General features: G+C 31.1%; 1 protein-coding gene across 1 annotated transcript in view; it reads right to left on the bottom strand.

The window, feature by feature from the left end:
* The window catches only part of LOC129230570 (C-Maf-inducing protein-like), a 305,729-nt gene that overhangs the window by 122,973 nt on the left and 169,766 nt on the right, over positions 1 to 12,990 (bottom strand). The window lies entirely within an intron of this gene.

The raw sequence follows: 12,990 nt of genomic DNA, 5'->3' as shown, positions 1-12,990 counted from the left end.
TTTCAGCTAATTTCACGCTTAAATGTAGGTAAGCCTTCAATTACAAACCCATTGTTCAACGATTCTTTTATTTAAATTTTTAGCGTGAAGAAAATCATTAAGAAGAAAGAAGAAATCATTGAGATGCTGCCATTTTTGTTCTCGAACATGAACAAATAAAATTCTGGCTTTTGTTTTGAGGCTTTTCCTGTAACGGGTGATTTAAAATTTTTCCTTTTTGGTTATTTTTCCGCAATTTGTCGGGGAATTTTATAGATGTTTTTTGTTCAATCCTCATTGTTGAGCACGCGTCATTAGACATAATTTTTATTTTCGAGGTAGACCGTGTAAAGTCGGGCGACGCAGCTAGTTTAAAATAATTTAAGCGTAGAAAAGCATCTTAATAGTTTCCCTCTCAAATTTCAACATCGATTCGTCTATGTTAGCTAATGATAGCTTGCAAAAGACATCCAGTCAATTTGATAGCTAATTAAACAATATTCAGAAATATTTCCAACGATTAAAAGTCTTCGTTTATTAGAATGAAGATAGGACGTCCTCTTGGGCACACGAGGATTTAAAGCTGGAATCTTTTCTATGAATCAAACATTTTTAAAAACAAGCCTTCGTTAATTAGAATGAAGCTATAATGCTCTTTTGTGCAAATGAGGATTTAAACTGACTCCTTTCCTTGAATTAAACATTTTTCAAAAAGTAATCCTCAATAACAATTTCAAATGTTTACGCTGCACTACTTGAAGGAATTTTCTTGTTTTCAGTACTTCAAAAAACATTAACTATTTTTTGTTTTTTGCTTCATTACTTATAGTTTTCGAAAATTAGTTTTAAATTCATAGTATCTTTAAGTTATGAATATTAAAATACTAGGTTCTGACAGCTTTTACATTTATAGGAAAAAAACCTTTAAACGAAAATTATGATAAAAAATACTCTTGCTGGAATGATAACTGTATTGAGCAAACATCTGTTTCGAAACCACTTGAGAGCGTCATAATGTGAAATCATCATATAGCCAGTGATCGAGTAACGCTCTTGACGTCATCAACAATGAAACTCGCGCTATGGCATGATAATTTGATTATATGTTTTGGTAATGTTTAACATGGAGGGAAAGGATTTATTGTGAAAAGGCTGAACTGGATCTGGTCACTTAATTGTTTTACTGGTAAGACTGTCAATTCAGGGGAATAAAGAAACGAAAAAGTGGTCAACAATGAACGCTAACTACTGGAGTTTAGGGTTAATCCTCTGGAGTTAGGGTAAAAATTTCAACTATCAAAATATCACCAATCGATTGTTTCGTTCAGATGTAGAAGCAATTTTCAGCCGTCATACCTTGAGGGGCGATTTTCTAGTATCTAAATAAAGAGGCATAAGTAATAATGGCGATGGATGCATTAATTATTTGCCCTCGTGTCCCCGTTACCGAAATATGAGGTTTATCGACGTTTTAAGAAAAGTCGCCAAATGTAGCGAACTTCGGGGAGTGATGGGAGACATCTTTCACATGCTTTGCAGATAAATATCCTGCCACATGTAGATGGCGAAATCGCCTTCTCGAGTGAAATCTTAAATATCTCGCTTATATCTCTTATATATTCTAAAAATTTCGGCTTTTTAGACCTTTTACAGTCAGTTCTCGATAACTCGAAGCTTAAAACTCTAATATTCCTTTATCTCAAAGTTTTCATTCGTTCCCAAGTTGTCTCTATGCCTCGACTGTACTCGCTTTAAGTCGAAGTTTTTTGCGAAAGTTTCTTTTTAATTTTACACATAAAAATGAAACCAAAATAAGAAAAAAAAAGCTTTCTATTTTCACTTTAACACATCGCTTATCAGTTTGTATGAAGGGAATAATTTATTTACAATAATGCTCCTTGATGCTCACAGTGCTGCAGGATTGCGTGAAAAATATCCAATTGGGCTACTTTTTGCCGAGGCTAGCAGCCTAAAATCTCATTGCGTGCAAATTTCTGAGAGTTTAATCTTTGTTGATGTGGACTGGATGGAAATGAAAGATTACTTGAATATTTTTACGGATCCGGTGCGACTTCCAACTTTCTTGAAATGACGACACAGTTCTTGATAAAAACACGGGAGCTTTATTTACACTATGTGCAGGAAAGATCGTCAACAACTGCTAAATTAATCATCAGCAATTAAGCAAATATCAATCGACACCGTAAACTCAACGATTACACACGTATTTACATCCAAATACGAAAAATAACACAGCGAAATGTTTCGCAATAAACAGAGCTAATACACTCTCAGTACAACTTCTCAATCGAGACTGGTGAAAAGTGATATGGCGGCTAATCAGGACCAATTAAAAAGTGATTTGACTGCACAATATTGAGAAAAATGTAGCTACATGTGATCGTTGTTCTATGGAGCGATTAGGCAAACTTTTCGTGGAGAGTCTCCCACTGCCTGTACAGATTCTGATAAAGCTATTGATGAGCTCAAAGCAGTCAAAAATAACTTCTTTATTCGAAGCATCGTAACAAAACTAATTCCCTCCGAAGCTATTTTTTTGTATTACTAATAATTAACTTTATCCAAACAATAGATATTATAAGTTAAATAACTACCTTTGAGCTAAAAAGTAAAATCTTTACTAATAATAAAACTCAAAGTCTCTCTGTCTGGAGGATGTTTGTAGGATGTCTGGATCTCTTTGACGCGCATAGCGCCTAGGACCGTTCGGCCGATTTTCATGAAATTTGGCACAAAGTTAGTTTGTAGCATGGGGGTGTGCACCTCGAAGCGATTTTTCGAAAATTCGATGTGGTTCTTTTTCTATTCCAATTTTAAGAACAAAATTATCGTGAGATGGACGAGTAAATTGCGTAATTATCATAACGTGGAACCGTAACATGGGCACAAGCCAATTGGCGAGATACGAAATTATCATAACATGGAACCGTAACATGGGTACAAGCCAATTGGCGAGAAAATTCACCATACATTATTTGTAAATATACAGGCGAACCAAAAAACCTTTTAATTTTCTACTAAGGGCAAAGCCGTGCGGGTATCACTAGTAAGAAATAACAACGTCAAAAAGCAGAAACTGCAGATTACTGCAGACACGTGTTTCATAAAATTAAGGAAATCGTTAAATCAAGGAGCATAGACATTCAATGCAGTCAAATCCGGACCAATGAAATGCATTCTTAAATTGAGGAAACCGTTAAATCGGGTAACGTTATAAATCGAAGAAATACTGTAGTTACTATTATTTTTCGTTGTTTTTGGTAACGATTAAAAAGCGGATTACGGGTGTTGTTCAATTTACTCGTTTTTTATAATCTATTTTCGTCATTAAAATATACAACTTTGTCGTTAATATGCCTAGTTCATACCAGCGTTGGGCATTAATCAATTATTTTTTCAATTGCCTTGTTAATTGATTAAAAAAGTAATTGCAATTAAATCAATTGCAATTAAACTATTAATTGCACTTTGCAATTAATTTAATTGGATTAATGTACTTTAATCGTTTCTCACAATTAAAATAATTGCAATTAATTTTTTAAATTGTCTTATGAAACAATTAAAACTAACAATTAACTTTGTGTCAATAGGTACAGCGCAGGGTAAAGAGTCATAAGTATTATTCAATATTGTATTTTCATTCAGTGCTGATTGCTTGCTCGCCGCGTGAACTAGTCTCGTCTAGGCTAGCTTTTTCTTCGTTCTGTTACAATTTTTTTTTTTAATCATGTACATAATTAAGATACATTTCTGAAATTTCTCTCAGATGTTATTTAGCTTTTATTAGTAAAAAAAATAATTTTAAAAACTATTAAAAAAAAGTTTTTAGTTGAAATAAATTAGAATGTAAGAATTTTTAATTGAAATATACCTTTTCTGAGGAAATTTCGCTGGAACCATAAGATTTTTTGAGAAAAGTCATATGCTGCAGTAAATAATTGATTGCTCATAATAAAGTTACTGTTGAGCATTGATCTTTTATTAGTTGCTAACATGTGTATTTAAATAGATAATAATATGGTATCCGTCCAGCGTCCAAGTACCAGGTAGACCTGCGCCTGTACAGTATATTATACAAAACCAGTAATTTTTTTAAGAGTTAGTTTGAATTAAAACTCACAAAACAATTGACAATTGTTAATTGTAGCAAACTACAACTAACAATTAATTAATTGTTAACTGTAGTAAACTACAATTAGCAATTAGTTAATCGTTAATTGCAATTTTCCACAATTACAATTGATCAATTGTTAGTTGTTATGGTTACAAATTAATCAATTGTTAATCTTTAATTGTACATGCAATTAAAATTTGCGCAACTCTGGTACATACGTGAAATGAGCTTTCTGCCTTCAATTTTGAATTCACCATCTTAAAAATACTCTACAAACATTAAAACTTCGGAGGCAGCCGTTTTCATCAAAAAGTCATTTTGTCAAACATCATCAAAAAAATAAATAAATAAATAAATAAATAAATCTTTTATGTACTACTAGTGGTACCCGCACGGCTTTGCCCGTAATAGAAAAATTAAAAGGTCTTTTGGTTCGACTGTATATTTACAAACAATGTATGGTGAATTTTCTCGCCAATTGGTTTTTGCCCATGTTACGGTTCCACGTAATGATAATTTCGTAACTTACTTGTCCATCTTATGAGAATTTTGTTCTTAAAATTGGAATAGAAAAAGAACCACCATTCGAAAAACCGCTTCGAGGTGCACACCCCCATGCTACAAACTAACTTTGTGCCAAATTTCATGAAAATCGGCCGAACGGTCTAGGCGCTATGCGCGTCACAGAGATCCGGACAAAGATCTTGACAGACAGAGATCCTGACAGACAGAGGGACTTTCAGCTTTATTGTTAGTAAAGAAAAGATAAAGATTCTCCGGAAAATTTACTTTGATGTCTAAAACATTTGCAAAGAATAAATTCACATCCAAAAGAAAGAAAACTTTTCTTTTTCTGTCTGTCGTACTTGGGTTTATTTAAACTTACTAATTCAAATCTGAATTTTCAAAAACACTATATTTATATATTTTGAAATAAAAATGGCCGAATGCAGGAAATGACTATTACATCAGGCTTCATACAAATTTGAAATCTAATATTCAACATACAAATTTTTTGCATGTTGACAATTCCTACAAATTTTCTTCTCTTCGGTGTATAAACGGAACTTTGCGAAACTTGTTTTTACTAAACCTATAAGGAAACTTAAAACCAAACCAATTTAGCTTACCCAAACAACAAGCTCAAAATAAAAATCATGAACTTCGAGCGTAGTTACATATACCACTAAAATCTTTAAAAATCTCAAATATTTCCAGTCAAATAACAAAATTGCTTACCTTAAGCTCTTTAATGAAGACGTCTGGCCGTCTAGTGTTCGTTAAAAGCTTCCGGTACTTCAGCATGTTTTTCTAAAATCAGAAGATTATATTTCGTTAGTAAGGCAAACGAATAAAGCCCTACGTTAAGAAAGGTATATAGGTATAAGTATATGCATATTATATCGTCGGCAGAGTTCAGTGGACTCCCGCTACAACGCGATTTGACTTACGCGAAAGGGCTATAACGCGAATTTTTCTCGAGTAACGAATTTTAGAGCTAACACGAATTCCTCGTCGACAACACGATTTTTTTTTTTTTGAAGGAAGTATCGGCTTTGTTATTGGATAATAAATATTGATTTCGTTAAACGTTATTACATCTCTTTAGCATCACTGACAGCGAAAGTTTAGTGCATCAACCACTCAGCATCTTCCTTTCTTTTTTTTTCATTCTAATTATTAAAGTTGATGAAATATAATGACACCTTAGTGGTCTGTTTCATTCACAGTTTGAAGATGGGAAGAAAAAGGAAGTTTCAGTCAAAAAAAAAAAAAAAAATTGAAATTCTCGATATGTTTGAACAACTACAAAACGTCGACGATAGCACGACTTCCATACGTACAATTAAAACTCAAAACAAAAAGATATCCGTTAAAGTTCAGAACTTAGTTTCAATATTGAAGCTTGCAGAGTTGTGTCTAAGCAAAGCAAATATGTATTATAAAAATGGAAGCTGCTCTTGTACTGTGGATTAAAGAGATCAGGAAGAGAGGCTGTTGCATAAATGGAAACGTTATAAAAGAAAATGCGAAGCAAACGTATTTAACAATGTATTAAAAAAGAATAACGATCTGATGATGGTGCATAAATCATCACCATCTTTATTTATCAACTCATGAATATTTTTACTGTATCTACTGTACAGTACTATTACAGTGCAGCTTTTATTATTACTACATAATGTGCGTGCCGTATTATTTTATTTCATGTCTTTCCCTCCGATCATTCATTTTGTGCATTTTAAAGTATTTTATGTTAAATAAAACAGCTTAGTTAATTTTTTTAAAAACAGTGTAAGTTCAGCTTTTTAGGGAAAAAAAACTGCAATGTATAGTTGCAAAATGCTTTAAAACAGTTTAAGAGATTTTAACAGTGTCTAAAAGAAAAGTTGGTATGTTCCTACAAAAATTGTACACGTACATTTTTCTACAACGCGAAACTTCGACTTACGCAAGGAGTCTCGGAACGCATCTTTGTAACGCATTCGTGTAAGTCAGGACTCGACTGTACTACAAGTAGGTAAATACCAGTTTGAAAAAAAAAATGCTCAACTAATATTTAAAAGTATAGTTCTAAATAAGACATAAATACTTCTAACTAAATAAAATTTAGCCTCCTCACTTTCAGAAGTAAAGGGCCCCTGCTCCCTCACTTTTCAAAGCTTAAAATTAACGATTAATTGAAAAAAAATTTCAGGGTGGACTGATGTTACGTAAATAAAAACTGAAAATTCCAAACAAATGGGCTTTTCTCGTGTTTATTTCATAAGAATGGAACTTCGAATTGGAAGGAGGAGTCTACGGCGGCCATTTCTCCTGGTTTTTGAGGTGATATTTTACATTTTGAGAGGTCATTTATTTATTTATTTATTTATTTAAAACCCACCAATCACCACCGTACCAACCCCGGTGAGGGTTTAACCGGATGTGGTGACTGGGGGGAACATAACAGATCACGAGCGACACTCGCTGGAACAATTTTGATAATTACAAAAACCAATAACAATAATAAGATAACAAACAATAAGAAGAACTAAGTAAAAAGAACTAATATACAAGTGAAGAAGCTAAATAAGACTGGGATGGCTGGTAAATACAACGTAAACAAGCAGTTTTGAAAGTTTTTAGGCTGGATATTTAAAGTCATCTGCTTGAGAAATGAGAAGCGACATTATTTTATGGATATTCTTGGGTGTTACTGGATGAGAAAGAATGTGTGAAATATTTTTGGAGAAAGAAAAGTTGGAATTGTAAGTGCAATGGAAAGAGCTGGTTAGAGGACAGTTGAATATGTAATGTTCAGGAGTTCCAGGTTGACTGCATACACATAATGGTGAGCTAATTAACTTAAATCTGTGTAGATACGATGGAAATGGTCCATGTGCGCTGAGAAATTGTACTTCTACTGGATGTTTGCAGCGTTGTTTTAGTTTTACTTTTGGCAGGAAGCATATAATAGCCAATGATCGAGTAACACTCCTGATATCATCTGCAATGAAACTCGCGCCACTCCTATAGCAGTAATACCAATAATAGTAGTCTAAAATAATCTCTTTACTAATAATAAAGCTGAAAGTCTGGACCTCTCTCTGTCAGGATATCTGGATCTCTGTGACGCGCGTAACCCCCAGACCGTTTGGCCGATTTTCATGAAATTTGGCTCCAAGTTAGTTTGTAGCATGGAGGTGTGCACCCTGAAGTGATTTTTTGACACTTCGATTTTGTTCCTTTTCTATTTCAATTTTTAGAACATTTTCCCGAGCAAAATTATCATAAGATGGACGAGTAAATTACCAAGTTATCATAACGTGGAACCGTAACATGGGCAAGCCAATTGGCGAGAAATTTACCATACATTATTTGTAAATGTACAGGCGAATCAAAAGACCTTTTAATGTTCTACTACCGGCAAAGCCGTGCGGGTACCACTAGTAGACTAATAAAGTAGACCAGTAAATATAGTCGATTCCTTCCCAATGGTGCCACGACATGATAATTTGATAATATATTTGAGTAATGTTTAAAATGCAGGGAAAGGCAAACGAAAAAGTGGTTAGCAGTAAACGCTATGTACTGGAGTTTATGGTTCATTCACTGGAGATAGGTTTAAAATTTCAACAAAATATCACCAAACAGGCAATGGCTTCGTTCAAATGTAGAAGCAATTTTCACCCGTCATATTTTGACAGGCGATTTTCTAGTTAACTAATAATCGAAGAGAACTTTTGGTTAAATTTCATAAGTCTTGTTCTTTCAATTCCGTTTCGTTCCGACTAATTCCGTTATTTTTGTCGAACGAAGGATAGGAACTGAACTGAAAAAGTCAGTTTATTTCGGCTCGATATGTATTTAGATATTTTGTAATCGTAATCTATTTATCAATGTCACGAGCACTCGATAGTTTCGGCATTGATTGTTGGCAACACACACCTACAAAAAGGGCGTTGCTGTATTGGCTCGTAGCCTTTTTTCGAATGTTCGTCAGCCGTCGATGTTGAGTTTTGAAATGAGCCGTATTTGCTCAACCTTTTGAAATGTGCCATCCTTTTTACACATTTTTCAATGTACATATGTTCCAGTTACTAATTAAAGTTCTAACCAGTTTAAAATGTTGAAATGTCGTTATTTTTTTTGTTTTGAAAAAAATATTTTTGCGGAAAAATTTATTGTTGTAAGATTAAAAATTTATTTTTATATGATTGAAAAAAAAAATTTGATTTTTTTTTTAATTAGTGGAAAAATATTACAAGTTTGAGAAATTATTTCTTAAAAACATTTTATATGATTGAAGAAAACAAAAATTTTTGATTTCATTTTCTAAGTAGAAAAATATTACAAGTTTGAAAATATACTGTTTTGAATCAAAAATCTGTTTTTGAAAGAAATATTCTTACAAGTTGGAATTTTTTTTTTTATAAGTTTGAAATGAAAAAGAAATTAATTCGAAACTACGAATTAAAATCTAAAATTTTGTTTGGAAAACTTGGCATCAGGCTATTGACGATCTATAATTGAGATTTGCTGTGACATTTGAGAAACATGAACTAATTTTAATTGGTCAGAAAGAGTGACATCACTTGAAAAATGTAGGCTAGGGGTGAATCATATTCGCACGTGGGGTTTGTTATCTGTTATCGGTAAAGGGGGTAGATAGCAATATTGATAAAGTCATTTCCTCAATTCGCATCGGTGTGTGTGGACGGATGCGAAGTTCTTTGGGATTACGGTAGTTTTTTTTTTTTTTTTTTTTCAACAGCCGCGTTGATTTGCCGACATCACGGCATGCCTTCTGCAAATCGACGATGGGCAGCCAGCCGTATGCAGCGATTTCAAATAAAACATGCGTGTAGTTGTAATTTGTGAGATTGAGTTATAATTAACAATCCACTTATTACAATTTCATTCATTGTTTTCAAATAACTTCGCGATAGCTGGTACTTGAGGGAATTTCACCCCAAAAAGGTTAGTCTTTTGTACTTAATTTTTACTCAGTATTTAGTTATAACTTAATTTGTCAAATTTTGGATTAAGTTTCTTAATTTAACGTATAGCTAACCATTTGAATGTATCGTTCGAAAAGGATAAAGACTAAAATAAATGATATCGATTTTGTTAAAGAAATTAGTTGTTAAAGTAAAATATTATTGGGAAAATGAAATAGTCAAAGTGATTCTAATTCATGAAGGTTGAAAATTTTGTTTTATTCTAACAAGAGTGCTTGTATGAAAAAAAAAATAATAATAAAGTAAAATACTATGCGATAAAATGACTAAGTTAAATACTAATCAAAAAATAATTAATAGAGTTGATTAAATAAAATGTGATAAATTAAATGAAACTCTTGAAAAGCATATAAAGTGATGAAATGTAACTTGAGTGCGAAATTTGCTGACTGAAAAAAATTAAATAAGTTGATTTTTTAAAATTCGTGAAAATTTGTTAATGATAAGTGTTAATTACTACTAAGAGTAAATTGATTGCAAGTTTTTAAATTAAATTAGTTGGATGAAAATTGTAGACCTGAGAATGTTTCGAAAAATTTGTGGGTTCGATTCTTGTCACTAATTGTGAAAAATTTCTAAGTTTAAAAATATCGGGGAAAAAAAAACGATAAAGTAAAAACAAGCAAGAAAATGATTAAGTTAAATGCTAAGCGATAAAATGACTAAGTTAAATATTATTCAAAAAAATAATTAAATAAAATGTGATAAATTCAATAAAACTCTTGAAAAGCACATGTAGTGATAAAATGGTAACTTGAGCGCGAAATTTGCTTACATGAAAAAATTATTTAAGATGATTTTTAAAATCCATGAAAATTTCTTAATGATAAGTGTTTATCAATGCTAAGAGTAAATTGATTCCAAGTTTTGAAATGAATTTCAGTAGAAGTTATTTTTCGGTGAGTCTATTTTTAAAATTTGCTGACATGAAGTTTTGATACTCGACTTATAATTTTAACATTTCTTGGGTTCTTCATTGATGTTTAACATTTTTATGTGATGTGTTTTATTTTACCGTAGGTAAAAATAATTAAATAAAACTGAAATTTATAAATTGTAATGAAAATTCTGTTAATGAAATTAGTTGGTTGTAAAGTAATATTTTGGAAAAGCTGTAATGAATGATAAATAGTAAAACGCAGTAAGTGAAATAGTAAAGTATGGTAAATTAAAATAAAATATTATTGGGAAAATGAAATAGTCAAAGTGAATCTACTTCGTGAAAATTTTGTTTTATTCTAACAAGAGTGCTTGTATGAAAAAAAAAATAAAATAAAGTAAAATACTATGCGATGAAATGACTAAGTTAAATACTAATCAAAAAAGAATTATTAGAGTTGATTAAATAAAATGTGATAAATAAAATGAAACTCTTGAAAAGCATATAAAGTGATGAAATGTAACTTGAGTGCGAAATTTGCTTGCATGAAAAAATTAAATAAGTTGATTTTTTTTAAATCGGGAAAATTTGTTAATGATGTTAGTTACTACTAAGAGTAAATTGATTGCAAGTTTTTAAATTAAATTAGTTGGATGAAAATTGTAGACCTAATAATGTTTCGAAAAATTTGAGGGTTCGATTCCTGTTACTAATTGTTAAAAATTTTATAAGTTTAAAAATATCGGGAAAAAAAACGATAAAGTAAAAACAAGCGAGAAAATGATCAAACTCTAAAATATACTAAAAAAAATCGAAATCATGAAAAAAATAATCTAAATCTGAAATGCTTGAAATTAGTTAAAGACTAAAAAGTAAGAAAATAGTACTGAAAAATAATTGAAAAACGGTAAAATAGTGAAAAAAAAAAAAATCAGTGCTAAATGACAGGAAAAAACGATAAAGTTCAAAATGTATGAAAGAACATTTAAGTTAATTATTTCTTCGAAAATTTAACAAGTAAGAAAAAATATTTTGTTGTATGAAAATAAAAAATAAAAAAAAAATTGATTTCATTTTTATTCGTAAAAAAAAAAAAAAAAAAAAAATACGAGTAAGAAAAAAAAATAGTTAAGAAAATTATTTCTTCGAAATTTTAACAAGTTAGAAAAAATATTTTGTTGTATGAAAGTTAAAAAAAAAAAATTAGTTAAGAAAATTATTTCTTCGAAATTTTTACAAGTTAGAAAAATTATTTTGTAAATTTGACAAATAAAAAAAAATATTTAAGAAAATTTAACAAGTTAGAAAAAATATTTTGTTGTATAAAAGTAAAAAAAGAAAAAAACATATTTAAGATGATTTAAAACAATTCCGCGAAAATTTGTTAATGATAAGTGTTAACTAATGCTAAGAATAAATTGGTTGCAAGTTTTGAAATTCATGCAAAGAATCAATGTTGTAAAAAAAAAGGTAAAGTTTGAAATGCATGAAAAAGAAAATCAAAGTTTAAAATATATTTCAAGTCCACAAAGCATTGAAATAAATCAAAAATCTCGAATGGGTTGTATTTAAATAAATCTTAACTTAAGTGAAAAACTGTGTTATTATGAAAAATAATAATAATGATGATAGTTTCAATTATGAGCTGAAATTTAGTTAATGATGTGTCTTGATTAGTACTAAAGAGTAAATTAATTGATGGTTTTAAAATTAATTAAATTGTAATATTCGTTGTCATGGTACAGATTCACATTAAGACTGAAAGAGTAATGACAAATATAGCATAGTGGTTAGCATACGTTTTTGCTAACTCAAAGTTTGGGGTGTTCGATTCCCGACACTCTGAAAAATAAAAATAATTAAATTCATGGAAATATTCTAAGTCCGGAAAAAAATATTCAAAGTCCTGATAGATAGCGCCACGAACGTTCTTAAAAGTAAAAATCGAAAAGTAAAAACATAGCAACAAGTGTTGCCATTCGAAAACTAAAAATTTTGGTGTTGCCATCGAAAAGTAAAAAACCTCCTAATCTTCTACAAAGTGTTGACATTCCCTAAAAGTAAAAAACGACAAAGTTCAAAAACGTGGGCGCGCGAAAACGCGGACGCGCGAAAACCCTCCGTTATCTTCTTCAAGTTCCAGGCGCAGGGGGTAGGTGAGAGGGGGAGTGAGAGGAGTTGGAGGCTGAGGAAGGGGATTGGGAGGGGGATCTGATCTCCTGATCCCCCTCCCGTCCTAGAATCCCCATTATCTCCCTACTCACACGATGAAAACGTTTTGCAATTACATACACACAGCTTTGTGTAATTTAATAATTTTTAGCATCTGTGTTCGAAAAACAAAAAGATAACACTATTTGAGACGGAACATAGTCATGAAATAACATTGGAGAAATGAAAAGAAACAAAATTTTGCAAGAGTTAATTTAAAAAAATGCAGCCCCCCCCCCCCAATAGAGTAATTCTATTTATTTATTTATTTAAAGTACTTA

The sequence above is a fragment of the Uloborus diversus genome, chromosome 9 (genome assembly GCF_026930045.1).
Source record: "Uloborus diversus isolate 005 chromosome 9, Udiv.v.3.1, whole genome shotgun sequence".
Taxonomy (NCBI): domain Eukaryota; kingdom Metazoa; phylum Arthropoda; class Arachnida; order Araneae; family Uloboridae; genus Uloborus; species Uloborus diversus.
The sequence above is the reverse complement of the archived record's forward strand: the minus strand, read 5'-3'. Positions and strand labels throughout refer to the sequence as shown.